Here is a 12,751-nt window from a genome sequence, read left to right on the forward strand (position 1 = left end):
TCTTACTTATGTGATCAACTAACATACTCTAGCTCCAAAGGGCATATGTCAAATTCCACTAGAGAAATTACTATGGCCATAGATTTCATGATCACATGTCCTTTAAATCACCCAATGGGACACACTTTCTCAATCCCATGAGATATCATGGTGCCTCTAATGAGAATACATGTTACCACTAGCCTTCGTCAACAATGATTCGTTAATCCATAGGGATATATGACCACTTTAAGGTCTCACCCATAGATCAAAGCCTCCTATTGATTTTGGAACAAGTTCAATATCCTCTCAAGGTTGAGAGTCCATGTAGTATAGTAGCTTGGTGAATCATGATAATTGGTAGCCTTGCATCATGATTCATTGTAGGTCATATCCAGTGTGCATCACATACACTAGTGCACTCACCATGGGAAACCCATCCCGATGGCCAATACAAGCCATCCCTCCAATTAGGAGATGGTGTACTATAATCTTTACTAGATTGCCTAAATCCATGAACCAACTATTGACAACTTATCTACTTACAAGGAATTCATGATTTGTATCTTTTGTGCAACTTTTAATACACATAAGTCATGTACAATGTAAGATACATGGGTTAAATACAAATCAAAGTCAATACACTAAAAGGATACCAAAAAAATAATTAAGTTTAATTTTGTTACAACATATCTTGCTTTTAAGGGCTCAATCCCAACATTAACGAGCTAAAGTATGTCATTTAATCACATAATAGGAGGATCTGTAACTCAAGGATTGTAAAAATAGTCTTGAAAGGTTGATAGTTTTCACCTTGTTACACTACAGACGATTAGTTCATAGGGAGACTGTATACAGTGGATAGCAGGTCACGGACATGAGCACTTGGTGTCTTGTTGTAATATACATAGGATATTAGAGTTATGTTGATTCTCTAAAGTGGGATGTTGAATCAACCTCAGAATTGGATTTTGAGGGAGTCAATACTCCTATAGGTCCTAGTGGTCCCTGTTTTGAACTCATATTCCTTAATGACACAATTTATGAAGGTTGGATAGGTTTTTAGTTCATTTTTATGCATAAAAGCATTTTGGTAATTATGTAAGTTTTCACATTAAAAGCTTATATAAACCTCCTTAGGGGTTAGAGCTTTATTCTTTTTCTTCTTCCCTTCAAAAAATAAATAAAAACAAGTGGTGACTCCAATTTTTCACAATAAAAAGTAAAAAAAAAAAAAAAAAAAAAACAAGTTCTGCCATCGAGTGGGGACGCATGTGAAAAAATGCAAGTCCACATTATTATCTATTAAATTTTATCTAAGGCATTATAGTTTTAATATGATCATTATCATACAATGCCCAAGATGCTAGAGACTCAACTATAGATGGTTTTCTCAGCCCTTCAACTCCTTGCTATCAAGTTCAATGAGCTTTCTAATTTTGATTTTTTTAAGCTACCAAAGTTGTGTCCAAGCTACAAAGGATTTTGAGATATCTTATAGCTCTTTTGAGCAAACAACTAATCACTATTTGCATTAACCTAGCTCATCTTAATCCAATAGCTAATCATCTCATGATACGAGTAAAGGATCGCCTTCATGGCGTGTAATTAGTTCCTACTAAGAATAATGTTGTATGAAGATGGGTTATCAACTATAATGAATGGAACAAGTAATCTTACCCAATGGTGGCATCATAGTGCCATTAAATATGTTCAGCAGTTATCCTAGCTTAGCCAATGTCTATATTGAAAGTGTTATTTGATGGAGGGAACTTAGATGTTTGAGCACTCTTTTCTTGCCACTTTTCAATTCTCAAGTTGTGCACTCTTTCCTCACAAGCAATAAAAGTTCCTATCTTTGTGTTAGTTCATTTGATGATTGATTATAATGACTTAGGAAGATCCAAAGGCCACATGATCCTCTTCTAAGAGCATATTCTTGCATTCCTTTCTAAAGACTTCCTCCAAACTCTTAATATTATTCTTAACAATAGAGTTTTGTAACGTGAAGCCCAAGATAAGGACCTCATAGATGGCAAGCACAATTAAAGTTTCATGCACTCCTTCAATCCTTGCTAGATATTGACTAAACCTAAAGATGAATTGTTTGAATAAACCATCAACCCTTTTCTTTATCCTAAAGAGGGTCATTGCCCTAGTTTTAGGTTAGGTAGAACAACAATACTGACCACAAAATATTTACATAAGTCTTGGAATGAGGTAACAGAATCTTAGGGTAAATTCTAAAACCACAACAATACTTGAAGGAAAGATTTTGCATAGTATTATATCACTACTCTTCACCTCTAAGGTCATTGCTTTTCTCTAATGCATTAAATGATCGAATGGATTATTTGTCCCATCAAAGAGATTAAATTTAAGGATAGTGAATCAATGTGGAGACTCATGTAACAGTACTCATTGGGTGAATGGATTTCTAATGATCTCCATCCATGATGTTAATGTAACACCAAGCTTCCATTCCTCATTCTCACTAGCGAGTATGTGTCATAGATGAGTCTATTGACTAGTTATACAATCATCATCACTATCGATCAAATATGGCATTAGTTCCACTTGAGATTTAATAGGAACCTATTACTGTTAACTTGTACCTAATTAATCACTTACAGATGAAGAGAGCATTAAAATCCAATAGTTGCTTATCAAGCCTAGCTTTCAAAGCCTTATTTTCATTTAATCAATTATTCTTACAAAGGCTTCTTTATCTAATTGTTGCCTTCTAAGTTGCTCTTTCATAGCACATGGTTGTTCCTCTATAACAAAAGTAGAGGCCTGATCCCTCAATAGCTAAAGTTATCTTAAGTGTGGACCATTTCCAACATTATAATTAAGACAATTCCCACAAATGACATCAATTATTATAGCAACTTTGCTCTACTCTACCATCAAAGGACATCATTGCCAACAATAGACCTTCTAGAATGACCTTTTGTGCTTAAATTGGTCCCTCATTTTTAAAGAAATACATTCCATTTTATAAATTGTCCTTGATAAGTATGGAAAAGATGATAGATGCCCATTATCCTTTGTATATTAATTATTATTTATTGGTTGATTGTAACAAGGAAAAGATTATACCATAAAGTTTTACCTTTCTTAAGATTGCATATTAAGGAAATAGAGCTAAACATATCCAAGTAGATACTCATGCCACTCAACCAAGGCGGAAGATTCAAGTGACTAGGCTTGTGGCTCGATTAATTGGATGCTACTTATTGTTTTCAATAGAAAAATACAAAACAATACTATGTTTATTAAAGAAGCAACGAAGACAAACACGACCAACTACTCATCAGTTTCTTTTTTTCTGCCTTAAATGACGCCCCTAACTTGCCACCAAGCGCCAACTTCATCCGACCTTTTTCCCCTCAATAAATTAAAGAGCATAGTCGTCAACACGCAAACCCCACAACTATATCTGAAGGCATCCTCACACACGGAGAGCCGAGCCACAAGGGCGAGGCACACGCCAAAGGGAAAAGCTAATAAGGGAACAGCCAATTATAGTCATACCGAATACGAGAGAGAGAGAGAGAGAAAAAAAAACCAATCCTCGTTTTCCAGGGTCATCTGGGTTGTGATCGGCGTCGTCTTTCTCCACTGTAAGTTTCTTGTTTTGTAATCTAGTCTTCCTGTTTCTGCAGATCTGGGATGCTGTTCTTTTTTTATTTTTCTTTGCTGGTTGTAGATTTGTTTGTCTGTGAGTTGGGTCGTTTTGGAGTTTTTTTTTTTGTTGGTGGAAATTCCGATGGGAAATGTGGGGATGGGAGGTTTTTCGAATTAGGTTTTCTTTTTCTTTGTTTTCTCGTCAGGCAAACGTGGGGTTGCTGTTGTTATTACTTTAAGCTTTTTAATGTTGGGGAAAATCGGTGTCTGTGTTTCTTTGTTTCTCCGTAAATTGAGTTACTTTGAAGATTGTGTTTGATTGATGGGTAAATTTGATAGGACTTTTGCTTGCAAAATCCGATTTGGAAATTTACTTGGAAATTTTGATGACAATACTTGGATGAGAAAATTTTCTGGAAATTTTGACGGAAAATTTTGATTGGAAACGTGGGGTTGGGAATTTTTTTAAAAACTTGGGCTTTGCTTTTCTGTATCTTCTGGTCAACCAAATGTGGAATTGTTTGGCTACTATGTACGTTTCCATGTTGGAAAGTTGATGCATCTTTGAATGAAGTATGTTACTTTTCCTTGTTCTGTAACGTGTCTTGATTTGCTCTTTGCACATTGATTAGAGTCTGAGAAGGAAATTATATTTGTGTCAGTTTCAATTGATAAAGAATAAAAGGAAAATGTCAAAAATAGCAGAAGAAATAAATCTATTTTTAAGTAATTTCTTCTTGGAAAGATTAGGATAGAACCTAAAAAAATCTTATCAAGAAAATAATGGCTTAGAGATGTAATGTGCTTATAATCCCCGTGATCACAAAGAAATTCAAGATAGCTTAAAGGTGCAGTCCTGCACATGAGAGTGCATGTCTTCGATGTTTTAGGTCAGACTTACTGTTTAATGCAGATGAAAAAGAGGAAAGGATGTTTAATCCTTTTAAAATAGTAGATCCACAAGAACACCCACAAGTTTTGCCTCTAACTAGGCTGTCTCAACTTGCAAGTCACGTCTTTCTTCTGTGTGTATCTTTTGGTAGGCCCTATAAATGCTTTTGCACATATTGGATTCCACTTCAACAAAGAATTGTTTCTTCATCTGTACCCATAATTAAAACTGTCTGTCTTGATGCTATCTATACCAGGCTAGATGTTAAGTGTCCTTAATGTTTTTAGTGTTTGCATGTGAAAGAGGATAGTGTACACTATCCAAGTGTTGATTGTTTTTGTTTTATTCCTCACAAGCATCCTCGGTATTTTGTTCTTGGATGATTATCTTGGTAATACTCCTCCCATCCTTGTACCAGCAATACACTCTCAGTTCTAGCCAACTGTTGTGAGAGAAGCTTGTGTCTTTTACATTATCTCAGTATTGCTCCTCTCCACACAGTTGGAAGTTGAAAGAGGATAAAATTTTCTCTGAACATTGTTAATTGTTGGTTTGACAGATTCCTTTCTTTCTTTCTTTTTCCCCCCTTTTTTAAGATCAGAAACAAACAAATTCATTGATATGATGGTTGGTTGGATGGGTTTGCTAATAATAAAGGTACCCTTGAAATTTTCGGGATAAATCATGCTCCATTTTCCCCTGTTCTTCACTTATTATTTTAGACATCAGCTTGCAATCTTGTGTGTATTTGTCCATCAAACGACATTTTTCCATAAGATAGCTTGTACTTCAGCAGGGCTGATTCAACCAACAAACTCAGTCCTCACCAATATATCTTGAACTTCAATCTTCGTGAAAACAATTTCTGACTCCATTTCTATTAGTACTTATTTGACAGCAAAGGATTCACATAGGTGGAAGCATAGCCCCATATTTTTCTTTAAAGCAAGCTCCATTGCTCATTTTCTCATTCACTATCACTTCTATTTTTTACCCTTCTGTCCATCATCACTCAGGATGCACATTATTGTTGCTCTAGGGTTCCAGCTGTCATAATCATTTGGATGTTTTAATAGTGGCACCACAGTGTATGGTCTCATTATTCCCCATGAACAGCGACTTGTCAGACCATCGTTATTCCCCACATACTTCTGTCTTTCGTCCTTATTCTTTGGTATGAACCTTGGTTGTTTTGTCATATTCACAAGTAAATATTTCTGATTCTTATATTACTATTCTTTCTACTATTAATCCCTTTTGGGTGATGTTGTTTTGTTTTGAGACCTTGTCTTAATCAACCCTTTTTACCCCTCATCTCCCACAATTTGGGTGCAGAAAAATTCAGGTGTGGCCAAAGGGGATTGTCAGCAATGGTTCATGACAGCATTCTATCTCCTCATCGGAGGTCACAGACTGCATTCTCTTCACCATCCTTCAGGAAGCAATTCCAAGCTCGAGAGGAGTTGGGGAGTTGCTCAACACTGATCCAGAGGCATCGCTTCCTCCTAACAGCTCTCGTCCTCCTGGCCTTCCTTTGCACCATTTACCTCTACTTTGCTGTCACACTAGGCTCCACCAGATCATGCTCTGGGTTGACCGGAAGCGAGAGAACCTCATGTCGCCTAGAGCATGCAAAAAGTACTCTATCCTCAGGCAAACTGAAATTCTTCTAACACCCAGATGCTGATCCGGCTCATAGAGTTGTCATTGTTTTTAGTCTTCTTATCCTTCCTCCTGGAGTTTGAAATCTGAACATATTGTTTTTGTGTTACTAGTAGGTTGTTTTCTACTGCTCAACTAGCTCATTGTCATTCAATCAAGTATACATAAATTCCAGCAGCAATCGATCCGGGAACAGAACTGTTACAACCTCAACAGTTAATTCTTATTATCAAGAAATGAAATTATGGTTGTTGGTATTCTTCCATTTTTAGTGACCTTGTGATGATGATGATGATAATGATGATGACAAGCACATCCATTATCTGCTTCTCCAGCTAAGTAAGAGGTGTGGTTGTACTGTGAATATTGCTTTTCTCGGTGTGAATTCTCTGGCATCAACTAAAGAAACAGAGCTCTTTCTTTGTTTCTTTCTTTATTTGTCAAGTTGGGATGTACGAATCAGAAAGTGGTTTGTCTGCTTTAGGCGGGTATTTTATGAACCAGTTTAACTTAAGTTTATGAGGCTAAACTTGATTAAAAAAATTAACAATGCTTTCAATAACTCTATTGTGATTTTGATTAAATTTCTAGGAAAGTTGCTTATCTTTGCGGTTGTCTGTTTCTTAGGAAGTTTGGGTGAAAGAAAATCAAGAGGATTTGAACGAAAAAGTTTGAGGGAAAGAAAATAGGGAAAATGGAGAGAAAATTTGAATGAAAAAAAAAAAAAATTCTTGTTTGGCAATCAAAATTAAATTGTCACTTCTCCCAAAGTTTGCTCAACTCTCTTTAAGATTAATAGAGGGAAAAAGTTTAAATAATTTTTTATTTTGTTCCTTTTTATGTTTCCATTTTGAAAATTTTGGTTCTCGAGAAAATATGAAAGAAAATGTGAGGAGAAAAAAATGGAGAGGAAAATGGAAGAACATAAAAAGGGAAGGAAAATAAAAATAAATTTAAAATCAATAAATTATTTTTATATGCTATTTTAAACTCATTTTACTTATTTTAACTTATAAATATTAAATAATTTGAAAATAAATAAATTTCTAATTAATTTCTCTTTTTTTTTTTTTTTTCCATAGGATAAACCAAATATGAAAAAACCATTTTTATTAGCATTTTTTTTTTCTTAATACTTTTGGGGACCACAATGTAACCTAAAGGAAAATGCTAGATAAAAGAAAAGAAAAAAGTTAGATTTAAAGTTTATAAATTATTCTTAAATGTTTCTTCAAACTCCTTTTTTTTCTCTTTTTAAATAATTTTAATTTTTTTTCATGATAAATCAAATATGCAAAATTTATTTTTTACTCTCCTTAGTATTCTTTTAAAACCAAACATATTGCCATTTTTTCTTTTTTTTTTTATTTATTATTTAAATATAATAGTTTGTTGCATTTTTGCTATTTTAAAGAAAATTTATTTGTGTTTGAATATAAATTGAAAAAAAAAATTGTTTTGATAGAATTTTTATATTATATCATACAAAGAGAAGAAAAAAATCATTTTAAGTGACTTTAAGTATGACCATGACATGCCATGACCAACATCCCTCTTTTATTTATTTATTATTAATTATAATTATCATTTAAAGGTTTATTTATAGAAATTCTTTTGTTGTAAAAACATTGATTTTATTATTATAATTTCGATGTTATTATTATAATTTAATTGTTATAGAACTTTATGTCTCTTTAGTGTTTTACAAGAAGATATTTTTATTTTTTATAGTCCCTTTTTTTTTCTTTTGAAATTTATATTATAAAAATTAATTGTTTCATTGTCTATTAAAAAATGGTTGCATAGTCTCCCTTTTTTGCCCAATATTATTATAAAATAAAATTTTAATTATATAATTATCTATTTCTTCATGAATAAAAATTTGATCTAAAAATTGAGTGAAATATTATTAGATTCCTCACAGGAATATATAGAAAACTAAATAAATAATTTAAATATATTTTAGCATCAAATTTAGCAAGAAATTATAATTTTAAATTAAAAGTTCAAAGTCCAAATAACTTTAAAACCATGTTTGGTTCCGAAAAATTTGAAGGAAATGTGAAGGAAAGAAAATAGAAAGGAAAAGTGAAAATAAAGAAAATAAAAAATAAATTTAAAATCAACAAATTATTTTTATATGTTTTTTAAAACTCATTTAATTTATTTATTCTATTATATAAAGATTAAATAATTTTAAAATGTATAAATTTCTAATTAATTTTAATTATATTTAATTTTAAAAAAAAATTATGGTGAAACTAAATAGAAAAAATCTCAACTTTTTTTTTTCCTTAGAATATTTGGAGAACTAAACATAGTTTGAGGTTATATTTGGTTCCAAAAAGTATTAAGAAAAAAAAATTTCTCATTTTTTATTTTACTATGGAGAGTGCGAAAGAAAGTCAAATATATTTAAAATTATTAAAAAAATCATCTTTTTAAATTATTTAATTTTTATATAGAAGAGTCAAATAAATGAAAAAAAATTAAAATAATATATAAAAATAATTTATTAACTTTAAATCTATTTTTTATTTGTGTTCATTTTTTCTTTCCTTCTATTTTCTATTTTATTTTTTTCCTTTCACATTTTTCTCCAAACTTTTCATGAATTAAACATTTTCTAAAAGAAAAGAATATAATAATTAAAAAAAGATTACACCAAGAAGACTTAAAAGGAAGATTGTTGACTATGACAAGTATAGTCCCCATCAATGACAAGAAATAGAGTCCATTACGATATGTTCTTTTTCCAAGTAAGAGGTGTTGGGAAAGTTAGGTATCATCCTTTTGAGAAGCATGGCACATGTCATGTTTAGAGGCTATTTAGATCTCTTTTGCTCATAGAACTTTTTTTTTTTAATTATATACCTGTGAACCCCGCATTTCGGCTCAATGCGTTTCCCACTCGATAGCGAGCTCGATTTTTGATTTATTTGAAAATTTGATTTTTATTGATTATTTGAAAATGACTTGGAGTCGCCACTTATTTTTGTTTTATTTTTTAAAGGGTAAACAAAATAAGAAAGAAAAACCCTAAGTGTGACTCCTTGTTTTGAGAAATATGGTCTGTAAAAAACCGGATCGGGTTCGAGGGTCAGGTTACTTACCGGGAAGGTACGATAAAGACCGTAGCACCCCTCTAAGCCCCTAAAGTCGGGTCTCTACTAATAAAATGAAGCAATCATGGCAATTGATGAGGAAAACAATGAATACCCGGAACTATCATGCACATAGGAGAATCAAAACATGTATATGGAAATACCGGAATGGGAATAGATACGTGTCTGGGTGACGAGCCATAATGCGCTTATCAAAAAGTGAGGTTAGTACACAATTAACGAATACAAATTATAGCTCATGCATATCGGAGTGAAAAATGAAAATCAAGCAAAATATATTAAGCACAACAGTTGACAGTCAATAGGGATCAAACATGGGGCCCTCACCAAAACCCAATTTATTGTTCATGAACTAGTCCCCCAAATTTCGTGTTTTAGAATTATGAAGAATTCATTATTACTTATGTAAAATCAAAGATATCTGAAGATTATTTAGGAATCGAAATAGAATTAAAATTATTCGAGTAAAGACTGGATTCTTGGAATTTGTTTGAAAATCGGGATTTTGGGAATTAAATTTAAGAGTTGGAATTTTGAATATTAAATTAGAAAGAAATTAGAATTTTGAAAATCGGAAATTAAGTTTGGAAATTGAAATTTTGAAAAAAAATGTTAAAATAAATAAATAAATGGAATAATAATAATAAGGACGAAAATAATGATTAAATAAATGAATGGAAATATTGGAATTTTCGAAATTGAAAATTAAATTCGAAAGCCGGAATTTTGAAGAATTTGTTTAAAGATGGAATTTTAAAAACAAACAAATAAATAAATGAATAAAATGACAATGATTAAATAAACTGGTGTGAAAATTAAAAATTGAGAATTTAAATTTAAATTTAGAAGAAATTGGAGTTTAGGAAAATTATTTGAAGATTAAAGTTTTTAAAATTAAATTTTGGCAACAAAAGGTAAAGAAGATAATAATAGTAATAAATAAATAAAATGACATATGGATTTGGGTTAGTGAAAACCGGGCCTTTTTTCATTTATATGACATGTAACATATGGCTTTGGGTAAGTTTGAGAGTGTGAATGCCCTTTTACCAACAAAAATTTATTTATATGTCAGCATCAACTTTAATAAAGAATCAAAGTCAAAAAAGTGAATACTTTGAAGAAAACTAATATTTTGTATGGGAACTTACTGTACTCTTTAATATAAATTATACAATCTCCTGGGGGGGCACTCACAGTAGGCTTCACTTTCACTACTGCAGACTTGACTGCAGGGGGCACCAGCACATCAACCTTGATGGGTTGTTCTTCAGATTTTCAATTGCTCTCAACCCCATTGATGCCGCTGTCAAGTAATAGCTCTCTGCTACCTTGCCGAGGAGGTTCCGTTGTTGCATCTGGAAGTGAGCTAATAGGTACGGGACCCCATAGACTAACACAAAAGCTGTCCCAGTCAATATCTCCATCAGGCGTGGTGCAATTCGGCATATGAGCACTTCCTAATGCTCGGTCACCTTTGTTGGGGACATTCAGAGAAGCTCCAATATCAACATCGACCATAACATCAGTGGGAGTTGCAAGCAATGACACCATACTAACAATCCGAATATTCTTCAAATATGATTTTCATTTCATGGATTACGGAAGACACAAAATCCACAGGAAGGTCATAAAGAACCTGCTCAAAGTTATTGACGCCTTCTCAGTGCCTTTAACTTGTTGGCTTTCAACTTGTCCAATAGGAAACATGGCAATATCCCAAAGATTCTGATGTAGAGACCCCCCTCAAAGAACACCCCAATCCAGACAGCCAAACTCAAACGAGATGCCCAACACTCAAAGAAAGAAAGAGAACAGAAACAGAGGAAAATAGAATGAAGAAACAGAGCATGCGGGAGAGAGGATGATGCCTTTAACTCCAAAACCTATTTTAATGAAGATTAAGAAGCTTTCAAAAGAAGCTAGTGGGGGATCCTAACACATGAATAAGTAGCACAACCATCATACGGTACACTTAGAAGAAGAACAGAGACTCGACAAGTAACCATGAAAAGTGAGTTTAACATCTTAGATGATCAAAGCAGGTATTCGGATATCAGCAAAAAAAATATAGCAAAACGGTAATAATGGAGAAACTTAAGAAGTAAGAATGCTAAACCTGCGTGAATCCTCTCAAGCAGAAATTTTTTCCCGAGTAAAAGAGTCCTTCCCCCTTTTTCATCTGTCTCCCCCCTCCTCCAGCTCTCACTCTCCTTTCTTTTTTCAGCTCGTTCCCCCCTTCCTTTTTCTTCTGTTTTGTCTTCCTCAACAAGCCACTACCGGCTCCACTATTGCTCCACTCAGCAAGTATGGCCCCTCTGACCACCAGCATGGCCTGCCATCTTGACTTGCTGCCTCCACCAGCTCGTCTCCTGTGTCGGGAAGGGGTCCCCCCATTTGCCTAGGGTGCTGCCAGCTGCTGGTGATGAGAAGGCACCCTCCCCATGTTATAAAATCCTTAAAAAAAAAACTTAAAAGTCCCCGACTCTTGAAAGGGTCAACAATACCATTGATTTTTTATTAATTATATGCCACTACTTGTTTTTACTACTAATGATTATATATGTATTAAATATAATTTTTTTAATCTTAAAAAACATAAATAAGTAGTGATATAGCTAATATAAAAACTAGTTAATACTATTAAATTTAATTTTTTTTAACCCAATAAAAAAATAGTGAAATAACTAATATTTTCATTTTGAGTGTTTACATTTACATCTATTGAATCCCTTCACACGTTCCCGGAATTTTAAAAAATTTTAAATAAAAATAATATTTAATAAATAACCAAAATACTCTTAGAGTTAGAATTGTTCATACTATATTCCGTCCTAACATCCTTAAAAACATCTGAAATTATACTTTTAAACACGCTTTAGAGTGTGTGAAGGTATAATTCTAAATTGTTGCAATTGAGTTTGAGTGTCCAAATGGGACTTACCTAATCCAATTCAACAAACCGCGAGTTAAGGGAAATTGTTTTTGAGAGTTGAAACTGCCTAGAAACTTCTCTATATAATAATAATAATAATAATAATAATAATAATAATAATAAAAAGAACATCTCTCTCACTCTTTCTCTATCTGAAAAATCGAAAAGAAGATTTTGTAAGAAAGTTATCTTTTAAATTTCATTCAAAATTTTTCTTCTATGTGAAAGAAAGGTTAAAGAGCATTTGTGTGCATTTGTGCCGTGAAAATAGAGTGGTTTTTAAAGGTAGAGAATTCATCGATGAAATAATTAATTTCAATTTTGTGTATTTCGAAAGCCTTTTTTTTTTTTTTTTTTTTACACAAACATATTTTTAGTATTGGACCTTACACATTTAGACACCACAAATCTATTGTTTTTTTTTTTTTTTCATTTCTCTTTTACTTTATTCAAAATTTCTCATTTTAAAGATATTTTTAAATTATTCTTAATTATTTTTTTTAACTATCTTTATTATTATTATTTTTA

General features: G+C 32.4%; 1 long non-coding RNA gene across 1 annotated transcript; it reads left to right on the forward strand.

The window, feature by feature from the left end:
- The first annotated feature begins 3,162 nt into the window (after positions 1-3,162).
- LOC100256982 (uncharacterized) lies at positions 3,163-6,428 on the forward strand. The gene is made up of 2 exons (XR_009466615.1): positions 3,163-3,605; positions 5,837-6,428. It is a non-coding gene; the product is annotated as an uncharacterized LOC100256982 (long non-coding RNA).
- The last annotated feature ends 6,323 nt before the right edge of the window (positions 6,429-12,751 follow it).

This window comes from Vitis vinifera, chromosome 9, assembly GCF_030704535.1.
Source record: "Vitis vinifera cultivar Pinot Noir 40024 chromosome 9, ASM3070453v1".
NCBI classification, from domain to species: Eukaryota; Viridiplantae; Streptophyta; class Magnoliopsida; order Vitales; family Vitaceae; genus Vitis; species Vitis vinifera.